General features: G+C 43.5%; 1 long non-coding RNA gene across 1 annotated transcript; it reads right to left on the reverse strand.

Annotated features, from left to right (window-relative positions):
* Positions 1-4,369: 4,369 nt before the first annotated feature.
* LOC123743117 (uncharacterized) lies at positions 4,370-9,997 on the reverse strand. Its single transcript, XR_006769903.2, has 2 exons — positions 9,578-9,997; positions 4,370-7,138 (listed from the first exon to the last, which is right to left on the reverse strand). It is a non-coding gene; the product is annotated as an uncharacterized LOC123743117 (long non-coding RNA).
* Between the last annotated feature and the right edge of the window lie 4,473 nt (positions 9,998-14,470).

Here is a 14,470-nt window from a genome sequence, read left to right on the forward strand (position 1 = left end):
TTAGAACATCTGTTCCTGCCACCTTAGGTACACTCTTAGAAAAAAGGTTTCCAAAAGGGTTCTTTGGCTGTCCCCATAGAACCCTTTCTGGTTCCAGGTAAAATAATTTTTGTTTCCTGGTAGAACCCTTTTGGGTTCCATCTATGAAAAGGGTTCTTCATGGAACCCAAAAGGGTTCTACCTGGAACCAGAAAGGGTTCTTCCTATGCGGACAGCCGGAGAACTCTTTTAGGTTCTAGATAGCACCTTTGTTTCTAAGAGTTTATTCTGCCTGTCTTGGCATCCATGAGTACACACCACCGAACCTAAATATAGACAATCCAAACTCCAATACATCACACACCTCAAGCACATGTCCAGTACAGACAGGACAATGAAGAGTGTTAGCTCTCTATTTTCAAGTCTGACTCAATGTCTGCATTGCCAGACACTCTGTATCATTGATGTCAGTGTAAGCGGAGAAACTTGTTAGTGGGAAGGCTTTGGACTGGGGCAGGGATGAGGTTATCACAATGTTCTCATCACTATTCCTTAGCATTTTTGCAGTGTCCCTCAGTGTGTCCCTCTCTAACAGAGAGGTGGGCTTTACAATCACCCTGCCATTGGCAATGACAATCTTCATGATTGATCACTCTCCTCTTCACCGTGGAGAGAGAGAAACAGACAGCTGAATAAGAAAAGAGAGAAAAACAGGGGCGTTGAGGATCCCTCAAGGTCAGTGTGATGTCCAGGCTTTTGTTTTCATCATTTAGATCAGTGGTCCTGGCGAACCACGAGGGAGGGAAGCCAGGCTTCCCCCCAAAATTGACCGATTCATAAAAAATAAAAAACATATTAAATAACGTATCTTTTGTCTCTTTGTGTTTCATAATTTTCCTTCAATTCGCAAGAGGTTGAATGAATCCCACCGGAAAAAGCATACAAGCGAGCAAAACAGTGGCCCTCTTTCTCAGTATGTGAAGCCCAAGCCCTTCTGTCTGATGCTGTCTGGTCAAAAAGAGTATGATATTGTTGCCGCCCATAGCATTGAATGCAAGGGAGCCAGCGAGCATTTGGCCTGCCTTGATAGATTAAAATATATATATATATATATATATATATATATATATATATATATATATATATATATTAGCCAATCAGCGTTGAGCTAAACTGAGTGAGCTCAACTGTGAATGGTCCTGGCACACCCAAAAAATGTGTCAAGGGAAGCCAGTTTGAATTTGGCTTCACACCAATCACATCACATCAAAAGCAGAACGTAATGTACAGAAAAACTCTTACAGAAAAAACTGTTGCATCTCGTTGAGTTGTTGTCCTCCAGTGGCTAGCTAGCTAACTAAAATTGTCCCTTTCCTAAATTAGCCATGGATGGAGATAGTGATTTGGACTTGTGGTGTTACTTAATTCTCTGTACTGGCCAATGATTATAACCACGATTCTGATCCAACCATAAATGAAAACGTTGTGCCCCTGGCCTGAAAGGATGGAAGTTCAATATGTAGCTAGATGTAGTAGGCTAATGTTAACTAGCTGGCCTGGCTCATCGTTACCCATGAAAGGAAGTTAGACTAGTGAGCAAGCATTTTTGCCAGGTAGTGTAGGACAACAAAAACTAACAGCGTGCACTGTACAACAGAGTCATAGACTGTTTCGGCAACATGGAAGAGAGGAGGATGTCATTTCTACAAGTAGGGTGAGTCAACATGTTTTTTTTCTACTTGCAAGCACACGCAAGCACACACGTTACGTTATGGTAGTCCATCGTATCCGATGATGACTTCCACTTCTGAGGTAACGGTCGATTCTTTGGTGACTGTAGAGTCCAGTATGCAGTCTGTGTTGGCGTGGTCAGGCATGGTTGCATGTCTCCTGAGCTGTTTTTCCTGTTTCTTTCTGCTCCTCCCCTCCCACCTCTATACACTTCTCTGGCAGAGTTGCCGCCAGGTGGAAAGGTTGGCAGCAGCAGCAACCTCCATGTCTGTGGGTTTGATGTTGCACTTATTCAGTGATGTTTTCATCTGCCCCCCTGCAGACCGCCGACCAAGGTGTAGCTGGCCATATAGGATCTTCCGTGGCAAGCGCTCCTGAGACATTCTAATGACATTGTTATGCCGAATGGAATAGGGGAACCCAAGAACAGACTCAGACGAGGAGACTAGGATCAAGTAACCAAGATATTTATTGAAACACAGGGGGAAGATGGAGTGCAGATCAGGGGAAGCTCAGGCGGGTTGCAGGAAACCAGGTGCTGAGGCTGGAGCAAGAGGTGTTGGGACAGGGTAAGCAGGTCCGGAGGGGAATCCAAAGGAGTAGTAGAGTGGGGAATCCAGGACAGAGTAGCAGGATGACAAGACATGAGACTGGAGACAGGGACAAGAGACAGAACGGGCACAATTGAAGCGGAGAGGAAAACAGCATCAGGCAAGGAAAACAGGCATAGCAGGATAACGGGATCTGAATAGTAACAAACGGCTAGAAACGTAGACTGACTGAGCAGAGATTACGATCTGGCAGCGTGAAAGTGGCAGGGCTGAGTATTAGTAGAGGTCTTGATTATGGAACAGGTTGCAGCTGGTGGGGATCTGCTCTGACTCTAGCACACCTGTCTCTGCCCACACAATCACACAATCACACAGAGAGAGAGAGAGAGAGAGAGAGAGAGAGAGAGAGAGAGAGAGAGAGAGAGAGAGAGAGAGATAGAGAGCGAGAGAGAGAGAGAGAGAGCGAGAGGAGAGAGAGAGAGAGAGAGAGAGAGAGAGAGAGAGACAGGAAAAGAGCACTGGGGTAGGCGGCAGGTCAAGGAGGCACAGGATGAGCAGTAGAGGGCGTTGCAGGAGCAGATGTGACAGACATGCCCAAGCCAGCGCAGTTGGTGTTGGGTGACCATGGCCTTCATACTCTTGCAGTTGGTCTTAGCTAGTATTTCTGTACGGGGCACACGGTCACACCAGGTGATTCTCAGGATGCGCTGCAGGCATCTTATGTGGAATTGCTCGAGCTGCTTGTTGTGGCGACTGTAAGTGACCACAGCTGCAAAGAAGTGTGGTGATGCAGATGGCTTGACAGACAGCGACTTTGATGTGGAGTTGGAGATCCCTGTTTAGAAGACCCTGCGTCTGAGCTTCCTGAAGCCAGATGATGCTTGCTTGATCCTGTTTTGAATTTTGAGGTCAATGCTGCAGTCCTCCGAGAGGATGCTGCCCAGGTATTTGAAGGACGCGACTATTGCCAGTGATTTGTGTCCAATGGTGAAGACAGGCATTGTGGGTGGAGGGCTGGATCTTCATTGGCAGACCACCTCTGTCTTGGTGGTGTTGATAGACAGTCCCATCCTTCTGTAGACCCTCACAGCCACTTCAAGGACGGACCGAAGGTCTTCTGGAGTGTGGGCCACAAGAGCACATCATTAGCATACTGCAGCTCAAGAACCTGCTCTGTCAAAACCTTGGTGGTTGTTTGGAGCCTCCTGATGTTGAATAGGTTTCCATCCAGCCTGAAGTCCACCGCAACCCCGCTGCTGTCCTCAAGCTCCTTACGGAGAAGCTGGGAGACACATAGGATGAAGATTTTAAATGGTACAGGCGCCAGCACACACCCCTGTCTCCGATGCTTACTCAAAAGGGCATTGACTCCTGCCCTCCAATGGCCACCGAGCCATTATCCCTTTATGGAACTGGCAAAGAATGTTGACAAATTTGTCTGGACAGCCAAATTTGAGTAGACACACACACACATGCACACAGCCAGATCATATTTATCTTACGTTGATTGGACGAAATAGTTTTTGGTATCTTCTAGTTTTGTCACTGTATTAGACGAAGCGTAGATGATTTGATGATGTTGAAGTTGAAATGGTGCTGGAATGGTGGAGGCAGCTCCTGTTTTCTTTGTGACTTGTGGCAACTCTCTGTTGTTCTAAATCAATAGTTGTTTAGTAGTCTGAAAATGTTGGAAACATTAACTTGCTTGACCATGCGTAGATCATGTAACTGTTTGTTACATGTAAAATGCTTTGTGGATTTCACCGGACAGAGGTTGCTCTCCGGTTTTGTGATGAACCAAAGGTGTGGTTGAATTTATTCTGCCATTGTGTCTTCTTATTGTCTTGACATTTAAGTCTATATATCACGGTCGCAAGGCATACGAATTAACAAGCTATTGAGCAAACAACGTAATATGGCTTTTTTCCCCCTGGCTTGGCTTCCCCGGTGGTTGGCTTCCCTCGTGGTTGGCTTCCCCGGTGATTTTACCCACACACCGCTACTGTTTAGGCTAACACCAGAAAGATCAGTAATGGTTAGGCCTACATAATGTTGTGATGTCACCTGAATATCCATGAGTTAAGTAAATAATAATAAAACAAAATGAATCTTGTTTGCTGAGGGGGTATTATTCATCTTCGTATGCATTTAAACAAAACGTAATCTCCAGAGATGGAGAATAACATATTTCCTTTACTAACAAACATGTCATTATCACATCAGCCATTTCCCACACACATAAATACATCTGCCAGCAAATAAAACATTTTAATAAATAAGATGTTTACAAAAAAATCTAGTCATTTGAATTAATCATCTAATTATTATCAAACCTACTCTGTGTTTTGTCCATTAGTAAGACTTGGCATAATTATATGGGTTATACGTGATGTGTGACAGGTGTGGAGACGAGCCGACGACCTCTGGTATGACCTTGTACTGACTACGTTTCCCATCCTGCCCATACGTCATCTCCCAGGTGTGGTAACCACGGTGATGTGTCCCCTCTGCTGTCAGAGAGGGGCAACTGGATCTATGAACCCAATCATTCTTAGGCATCATGGAAATAACATCTGACAGGGTGGCTCAGTGCTCGCTATGGGCATTCCTCCCCTGTGGCCCCTCGACAGGGGACAGAGGAAGCACAGCCATGCGCTCTCAGCGTCTCTCAGCGTCTCTATCTATCTCCCCTGTAAAATAGTACAACTGAAATTCATTATGGAAAAATAAAGTAATTAAATCAAACTCGGGGATTCTTGAGTGCATTACTGTGAGCTGAAAATTCAAAATACGCATCACAATTTCTCACAGGGCATGTATGATTACCAATATTATTGTAATCAATACATAGTTATTTAATTAGAATTTAAATTTAATTGATATATGTAGGCTGATAAATGTGGGTATTAGGTAAAATATTAGATAATAGGTAAAATAAACAAAAGGGATCAATGTGTTCGCAGTTAGAATCAATGTTGCTTGATTTATTTATATTTTCTATTTCCCCTGCCTTGATTTGTATTGTATCTTCATATTTCTACATTGTCTTGTATTTTTGAATTTATATTAGGTTAGGTTATTTCACTTAATATGGAGTAACTCTGTACTTTTGAGTCAATGCATGAGATATCTATTCTACATGACACTTGAAAGCCCTTTCCTGTATCTGACCACAGTCATCTCTCTTTCTCTCCATCTCTCTTTCTTTCTTTCTTTCTTTCTTTCTTTCTTTCTTTCTTTTCTTTCTTTCTTTCTTTCTTTCTTTCTTTCTTTCTTTCTTTCTTTCTTTCTTTCTTTCTTTCTTTCTTTCTTTCTTTCTTTCTTTCTCTCTAGCTCTCTCACACACACACGTCTTGTTTTTCTAATTTGTCATCTCTTATTTGGCTGATATCAAATAGTGTCTGCCAGCTTGCATAGCAGGGTGTACAGAATCCATTTATCTGTACTGTTAAAGGTCTGCTCTACCTGCCTTGAAGAAATGACACATCTATCAATAGGTAAATAGGTTTCATACTACATGAAAAGGCCATTGCGTTTCTCTCTCTTGTAGAAAGATGTGCATTTATTTGACAAATAGTCTGGTATTACAAACAATTTTGGTCTGATGGGGCTCTATCAACACACTTTCAAATGCTTGCAATGAGCTTCAGACTATGACTGCATGTTGAACACAAGCTAGCAGAAAGGAAATTGCTTTTTTTCAATGTAGATGAGGGGGAGTTGTTATGGAAGGGACCGTCGCCTTGTGAACAACAGAACAGAGAGGAGAGGTAAGGGAGTTGTCACTCCAGCTCTACCATCCAGCCTCCCTGTGGGTTTTCAAACAAGAAGGGGTCGGGAGAGAGACCGTGGGGAAGAGAGATAACAACGAACAAACAAACAAACCGACGCAATTGATTAACACCATTTCATCACACGCTTTATAGCAGAAAAACCTGAATTGCTATAATGTGTTCTCTCAAATGTACTTCCATAGGCGACACAGTACATAGCACTGTTGAAGCGTTTTGTGATCAATAATGCACGGCTGTCCATCTTGGGAGATGAGACACACCAGAAACACACCGGAGGCATCATCCTTCGTTTTCATATCATCCTGAAGGTCACTGAAGCGATGTGCGTGTCTGCAGTACAGCTGCACCAGAGAAGGAAGTAAATAAAAGAGATGCTGGGTTCACTCCTCTCTTTTTCTAGAGCACTTGGATAATAGATTTTAACGGTCCTCTTTCAGATAATGTGTTGTTAAGCCCATGTATGCATTTGAGTAGGCAAAGAATGTGATTGCCCTCTTCGATTTGTCCACCTATGTTGTACAAATTACAATGCTGGAAATCTGGAAGCCGGATCACTGGGTTAGCTTTAGGTTGAAGGCTACTATCTTAATTCATTAATGTTTTCCTGATTCACTCACATCTCATCTGGAAGGCAATTATAGCAACCCCATGCAGCCACCCCTCACCCACAACCGTACACACACACACACACACACACACACACACACACACACACACACACACACACACACACACACACACACACACACACACACACACACACACACACACACACACACACACACACACACACACACACACACACACACAAACACACACTACTAATGCTAATCCTTTCAGGATGACACATATAGATAATCGCCCCCCGACCGTATGAAGCCATGGCCACATGACAGACCAGGTCAATTAGACACCATTAAGGGCTGGTCCCAGAACAGCGGTAAGGACTTCCTGATGTCTTGTTTTTCTCTGCATGGTGCTGCAAACCAAATCCATCTTCTCCCTCACCCAAACCTAATTACAGGTATAGATAGTCTGGGCGAGATGAAAAGCTGGAAGATGCTTTGATGGATGGTAAGGCCTCTGCAAAAAGAACAAACAGGGCATTAACATGACAATAGGGATGATGCAATGGCCTCATACAAAAGGCACAGGAGAGTAGAGGTGGGGGAGAGAAGAAAGAGAGCGAAAAAGCAAAATAGCAGGAGCCGTGAGAGACCAGTAGTGAATAAACTTTGAAGCCCGGGGGGAAACAGAAATCTATCATTTCAATAGAACGGTAGTGGAGTGGTGGTAGTGTGGAGTGAGAGAGAACACCTCCACTCCCTCCTCACATAGTTTCTCCCAGCCCTGTTTTCTATAAGGGATTTGAGCGTGAGCGCTGGGTTAATGGGGATGTTGGAAGCAGGCAGTAGGGAGTGAATAAATGATTTATCCTTCAACAAAGTACACCTCATTAATATTGCATGAGAACGTATTTTAAGGTAAATCATGAAAGCATGGGGCTGTTGCATGATAGTTGTATCAGTTTTAAAGGTCACATCTGTAGCAGCAGCAGCAGTAGCGCTCTTCCTATTCAGAAGATTCAGTTCAGTTTGTGCCTTGGAGTGTGAACAGTGTCAATATGCAGTGTGGGTATGGAGTAAATACGTATAGGGGTCTTTCTGCCCCTCCTCCTCTTCTTCTCCCTCTCTCTCAATTTCTTTCCCTCTCTCTCTCTCTCTCTTTCTCTCTCTCTCAATTTCTTTCTCTCTGTCTCAATTTCTTTCTCTCACTCTCAATTTCTCTCTCTCTCTCTCTCTCTCTCTCTCTCTCTCTCTCTCTCTCTCTCTCTCTCTCTCTCTCTCTCGCTCTCTCTCTCTCTGTGCTTTCATAAACTAAGTGCTAAACAGCTTCCTGTATGCAATGGAAAAGTACAATTCTGACTGATTTCTGACTGTTGTTTTTGTTTGTGTTGATGGAAGATTAAATAAACGTATCCAAAGACATTTCATTAACTAAAATAAGGAGTCATACAATAAAAATTCTGAATTCTTACAATTCAAACACAAAATTGTAAAATATTGAGGAATATTATCATTATGATGATAACACGACATATTGCAAATTTCTATTCTCCACTTGGCAATCGCCTTGGTTGTATTCAGAGCCCAAATATGTCATGGTTCAACACACTAAGTGAAAACATGCCATAAACCCAGTTTGATAACACATCACATGATTGAGAGCCTCCAGTAATTCCCATTTTTCAACAGAAATATTCCTGTGTGATTTATTCTGTTGACAAGACGCCTTTGTTTTGGATTTTAATCCACTAAACTCTCTGGTCTCAAGTTATTTCACAGCTTTGGTATCCATAGTAATGAACGTGTAACCCCTAAAAGACACAATTACTTTTATATCTGATCTCAATTTCCCCTTCGATGCATTTTCACAGAAGTAACGTTTTTATTATTTGGTTAAAATAAAAATATGGTTAGGAAACCACATTGATTGGTGTTTAGCTGAGATCCAAATGAGTTTGGTTATCATTGACAACGTTATCATTGACAATGTTTAGTCGACACACAAACATGTTATCTACTTGTTTGATAAGCTCTCACTGAATTAGTCTAGATCAAGTGCCATAAATATTTAATATGACTCCAATTAAGAATGAAATTTGCTAAAAGTTTGGGGAAAACTACTTCCTCCAATGTCATAATTCTAAATGGGATTTACAGATGACAGGCAGTTCTTGGAAGACAGGACGTTTGAGACAGCGCAGACAAGACCCAGAGCAAGGCTATTGTTGTGTGTCCCCAGCCCAGAGAGAAGGAGGATGAAGCACCCTGCTGTGACCACTCCCTCCTCATTAGATAAGGACTGATCATTCCTTTGATTATTTATTTATTTAGCTAGGCAAGTCAGTTAAGAACAACAGATTTTTACCTTGTCAGCTCAGGGATTTGATCTTGCAACCTTTTGGTTGCTAGTCCAACGCTCTAACCGCTAGGCTACCTGCCGCCCCAAAGGACTGTCTCAAAGCATATCATAGGACTGACCACGGGTGATTGGAGGTGGTGATGATGATGATGATGATCGATGTGCACATTGAGTGAGTGAACTGTAAAGGCAAAAAGTGGTTTTGTAATTTCCAATATCCATAGTGTGTCAACTGTATAGCATCCTATTAATATACATTTCCTTTCATAAAAACGAGTATAAAACTATTCCACTGTCCCATGCTTAGAAATGTCCTCTAAATGTAACCAAAGGTGCATATTGACTCCATGACATATCATATAACTACACGCCGACACAAATACTTTGACAGAGTATGTTTACTTTGCTTCTCTAATTTTGAAGTTTGAGACATGTTGTTCTTCACTTGTTTACTGTATTTCAGGGTGTAGAGAGTGTTTTTCGTCAAGCACTCGAACAAAGATGAGAGGAGAAAACAGAGGAAGAGGGAGGAGGGAGAATCTAAAACCACCCATCCCCCCCCTCTCACAAAAAAAGCTCCATGATTTCCTCCTTTACCTTCTGATGTTGGCGCTGTTCTTTTCCCTTCTTTCTCCCCCTCTTTCTTTTCCTGAAATACTTCCATCTGAGCTTCTCGCACTTCGTGCTACTGCTGCTTCAACTACAACAAATGGAGTTGCCCTAATGTGAAATAGACTCAATCCTATCAAGAACGCAACAGGTTTCCCCAAAAATAGGTGAGAAAAGGTCCTTCGGTTATGAATACAGATAACATAACATTGTAGATGTAGTCGCTAAATCCTGAAATGTACTCACAACTCACTCCTAAAGCCAGAAACGTTTTCTCATTCACCTGTCGGATGATACCATATATCTCAAAGTCAGCTGGGCTTCTGTTGGCTTCAGCTATTATTGTCTGGAGTGTGTGTGAGTGAGTTTTTGTGTGTGTGTGCATGTGTCAGTTTGGGGGAGGGGTAGTGTGTCGAGGAGGGAGGAATTGGAGATTGGGGATTCTAGTCCTCTATTTTTTTGGCAAACTCACTAAACTGAAGCGTTTGTCTTAATTACAAGACGGGTTGAGCACTCAGCCCTACACAAACAACAGCTGTCTCTGACTGACACACACACACACACACACACACACACGTGCGAACACAAACACGTGCACACACGCAAGCACGCACACAAGCACACACACACACACACACACACACACACACACACACACTACTTACTTAGATGTAATTAGTGTGATCAAGATGAGTGAAGAGATGAAGAGATAAGCAATAGATCTACTTTGAGCCTGTGAATTTCCTAGTATGTGTTATACTGGTCTTGCAATATAATTGTACTTTGCCATTTAAATTCTATAGTCACCTACAAGCAAGGCTTTGCATTATTTTGTGACATATTTATTTTAAAGAATGAGTGTTTAGGTTGCATCATGTGTTTACTGAGGATATCTCAGCAGCAATGTGCTGGCTGGAGAGCCCAGTCAATTGGGCTAATAGAATCCTAATGTCAGACAATGATGTGCATCAAAACCTTTAGGGCAAGGAGCTGCCGAGATGGTCAAATAAAAGATGATCAAATCAAGTAAAAAATTGAATCAAATGTTATTTGTCACGTGCTTCTTAAACAACAGGTGTAGACTAACAGTGAAATGCTTACTTCCTGATGGACCGCCCCCACATCCCCACATCCGCCACGCTGATCCTCAACACAGGGGCCCCTCAGGGGTGCGTGTTCAGCCCCCTCCTGTACTCCCTGTTCACTCATGACTGCACGGCCAGGCACGACTCCAACACCACCATTAAATTTGCCAATGACACAACAGTGGTAGGCCTGATCACCGACAACAATGAGACAGCATATAGGGAGGAGGTCAAAAACCTGGCCGTGTGGTGCCAGGAAAACAACCTCTCCCTCAATGTGGTCAAGACAAAGGAGATGATTGTGGACTACAGGAAAAAGAAGGCCCGAATTCTCATTGACGGGGCTGCAGTGGAGCAGGTTGAGAGGTTGTCCACATCACCAACAAACTAACATGGTCCAAGCACACCAAGACAGTCGTGAAGAGTGTACGACAAAACCTATTCCCCCTCAGGAGACTGAAAAGATTTGGCATGGGTCCCCAGATCCTCAAAAGGTTCTACAGCTGCACCATCGAGAGAATCCTGACTGGTTGCATCACTGCCTGGTATGGCAACTGCTCGGCCTCCGACCGCAAGGCACTACAGATGGTAGTGCGACCTGCCATCCAGGACCTCTTTACCAGGCGGTGTCAGAGAAAGGCCCTAAAAATTGTCTAAGACTCCAGCCACCCTATTCATAGACTGTTCTCTCTGCTACCGCACGCCAAGCGGTACCGGAGCGCCAAATCTAGATCCAAGAGGATTCTAAACAGCTTCTACCCCCAAGCCATAAGACTCCTGATCTAGTCAAATGGCTACCTAGAATTTTTGCATTGCCCTCCCCTCTCCACACCACTGCCACTCTCTGTTATCATCTATGCATAGTCACTTTAATTAACTCTACCTACATGTACATATTACCTCAACTAACCGGTGCCCCCGCACATTGACTCTGTACCGGCACACCCTTGTATATATTGTTATTTTTACTGTTGCTCTTTAGTTACTTGTTACTTTTATCTCTTCTTCTTATCCATATTTTTATAAACTGCACTGTTGGTTAGGGGCTCGTAAGTAAGCATTTCACTGTAAGGTTGTTGTATTCGGCGCATGTGACTAATAACATTTGATTTGATTACTTTACGGGCCATCCCAACAATGCAGAGAGAAAGAAAATAGAGAAATAATAGAAAAGTAATAACATATAATAATAAATACACAATGGGTAACAATAACTTGGCTATATATACGGGGTACCAGTACCGAGTCGATGTGCAGAGGTATGAGGTAATTGAGGTTGATATGTGCAAAACATATAACTAGGAATAGAGTGACTAGGCAACAGGATGGACAATAAACAGTATCAGCAGCGTATGTGAAAAGTAAAAAAAGTATGCAGATAGTTAAATAGTTAACCAAATAGTTACGGGGACTAACGATTTAGCAGTCTGTTCAGGGTCCTGTTGGTTCCAGGCTTGGTGCATAGGTACCGCTTGCCGTGTGGTAACAAAGAGAACGGTTTATGACTTGGGTGGCTGGAGTCTTTGACAATTTTTAGGGCATTCCTCTGACAGCGCCTGGTATAGAGGTCCTGGATGGCAGGGAGCTCGGCCCCAGTGATGTACTGTGCCGTACACACTACCCTTTGTAGCACCTTGCGGTCGGATGCCAAGCAGTGATGCCGCCAGTCAAGATGCTCTCAATGGAGCATCTGTATAACTTTTTCTACAATTGCATGCCAAATATTTTCAGCATCCTGAGGGCCGAAGAGGCATTGTTCTGTCTTTACTTCACAACTGTGTTGGTGTGTGTGGACCATGATAGGTCCTTAGTGATGTGGACACAGAGGAACTTGAAGCTCTCGACCCGCTCCACTACAGCCCTGTCGATGTGAATGGGGGTATACTCGGCCCTCCGTTTCCTGTAGTCCACCATCAGCTCCTTTGTCTTGCTGACGTTGAGGGAGAGGTTGTTGTCCTGGCACCACACTGCCAGGTCTCTGACCTCAATATACTGTAGGCTGATCAGCTCTAAATCAGGTCTACCACCGTAGTGTTGTCAGCAAACTTAATGAATGTTGTTGGAGTCTTGTGTGGCCATGCAGTCGTGGGTGAACAAGAAGTACAGGAGGGGACTAAGCACGCACCCCTGAGGGGACACCATGTTGAGGGTCAGCATGGCGCAGCGGTCTAAGGCACTGCATCTCAGTGCTAGAAGGTCAGTACAGACACCCTGGTTCGAATCCAGGCTGTATCACAACTGGCCATGATTGGGAGTCCCATAGGATGGCACACAGTTGGCCCAGTGTCGTCTGGGTTTGGCTGGTGTGGAGCGTCATTGTAAATTAGAATTTGTTCTTAACTGACTTTCCTAGTCAGGAAGTCCAGGATCAAGTTGCAGAGTGAGATGTTCAGTCCCAGTGTCCTTAGCTTAGTGATGAGTTTGGAGGGCACTATGGTGTTCAATGCTGAGCTGTAGTCAATGAACAGCATTCTCACATGGCTGTTCCTCTTGTCCAGGTGGGAGTGGGCAGTGCGGAGTGCAATAGAGATTTCGTCACCTGTGGATCTGTTCGGTGGAGTGCGAATTGGAGTTGGTCCAGGGTGTCTGGAATGATGGTGTTGGTGTGAGCCATGACCAGCCTTTCAAAGAATTTCATGGCTAGAGATGTGAATGCTACAGGTCGATAGTCATTTAGACAGATTACCTTGGCATTCTTGGGCACAGGGACTATGGTGGGCTGCTTGAAACATGTAGGTATTAACAAAATGGCATGTTTTGAATGAAATGACTGGTGGCTCACTCTACCTGATGAACTGTTACATGAAGTCTTACAATGACAAATAAATAAGGGGCTTATGTACAGGTGCTATTTCAGAACAATGTCATTGGACACCCTAAGCAGCAGAAAGTGCAACCAGCTAGCTTCAGTGACATTATAGTACGAGAGCAAACGTCTTGTATTGGAGTGTGCCAACATAAAATGAGCTTGATAATCAGAACATTTCACGAGCTGAGCTGTCACTCACACGGGCACACAGACACAACCATACACACAGTGTTGGTAGAAATGTCTGTTCGACATGATTCAAGGGATAGTTCACCCAATCTATAAGATATTTGCTTCCTTACCCTGCAAGAGGTCTATGGACAAGGTAAGACATTAATCCATGCTTTGGTTTTGTTTACCTGGCCACTATCCTCAAATGCTAACTTTTTAGCATTACAAAACCAATAGAAGTCAATATCCCCCATGTTAGCATTCTTTGCGCTTCATATCCAAATCATCTTAAAGTTACTATACCCCTAAAGCCATAGGTGCATATTATGCATTATTTAGTCACTATGAATAGCATCAAATACACTATATATACAAAAGTATGTGGACATCCTTTCAAATTAGTGGATTCGGCTATTTCAGCCACACCTGTTGCTGGGGAAGGCCCTTTCCTGTTTCAGCATAACAATGTCCCCGTGCACAAAGCAAGGTACATACAGAAATGGTTTGGAAGAACTTGACTGGCCTGCACAGAGCCCTGACCTCAACCCCATTGAACGATGAATTAGAACGCCGACTGCGAGCCAGGCCTAATCGCCCAACATCAGTGCCCGACCTCACTAATGCTCTTGTGGCTGAAAGGAAGCAAGTCCCCACAGCAATGTTCCAACATCAAGTGGAAAGCCTTCCCAGATGAGTGGAGTCTGATGTAGCAGAAAAGGGAAATTAATTCCCATGATTTTGAAATGATATGTCCGCCGAGCAGGTGTCCACATACTTTTGGTCATGTTGTGTACTTCCTTCAAGGGCAATGGTGTA

The sequence above is a fragment of the Salmo salar genome, chromosome 05 (assembly GCF_965601325.2).
Source record: "Salmo salar chromosome 05, fSalSal1, whole genome shotgun sequence".
Lineage (NCBI taxonomy): Eukaryota > Metazoa > Chordata > Actinopteri > Salmoniformes > Salmonidae > Salmo > Salmo salar.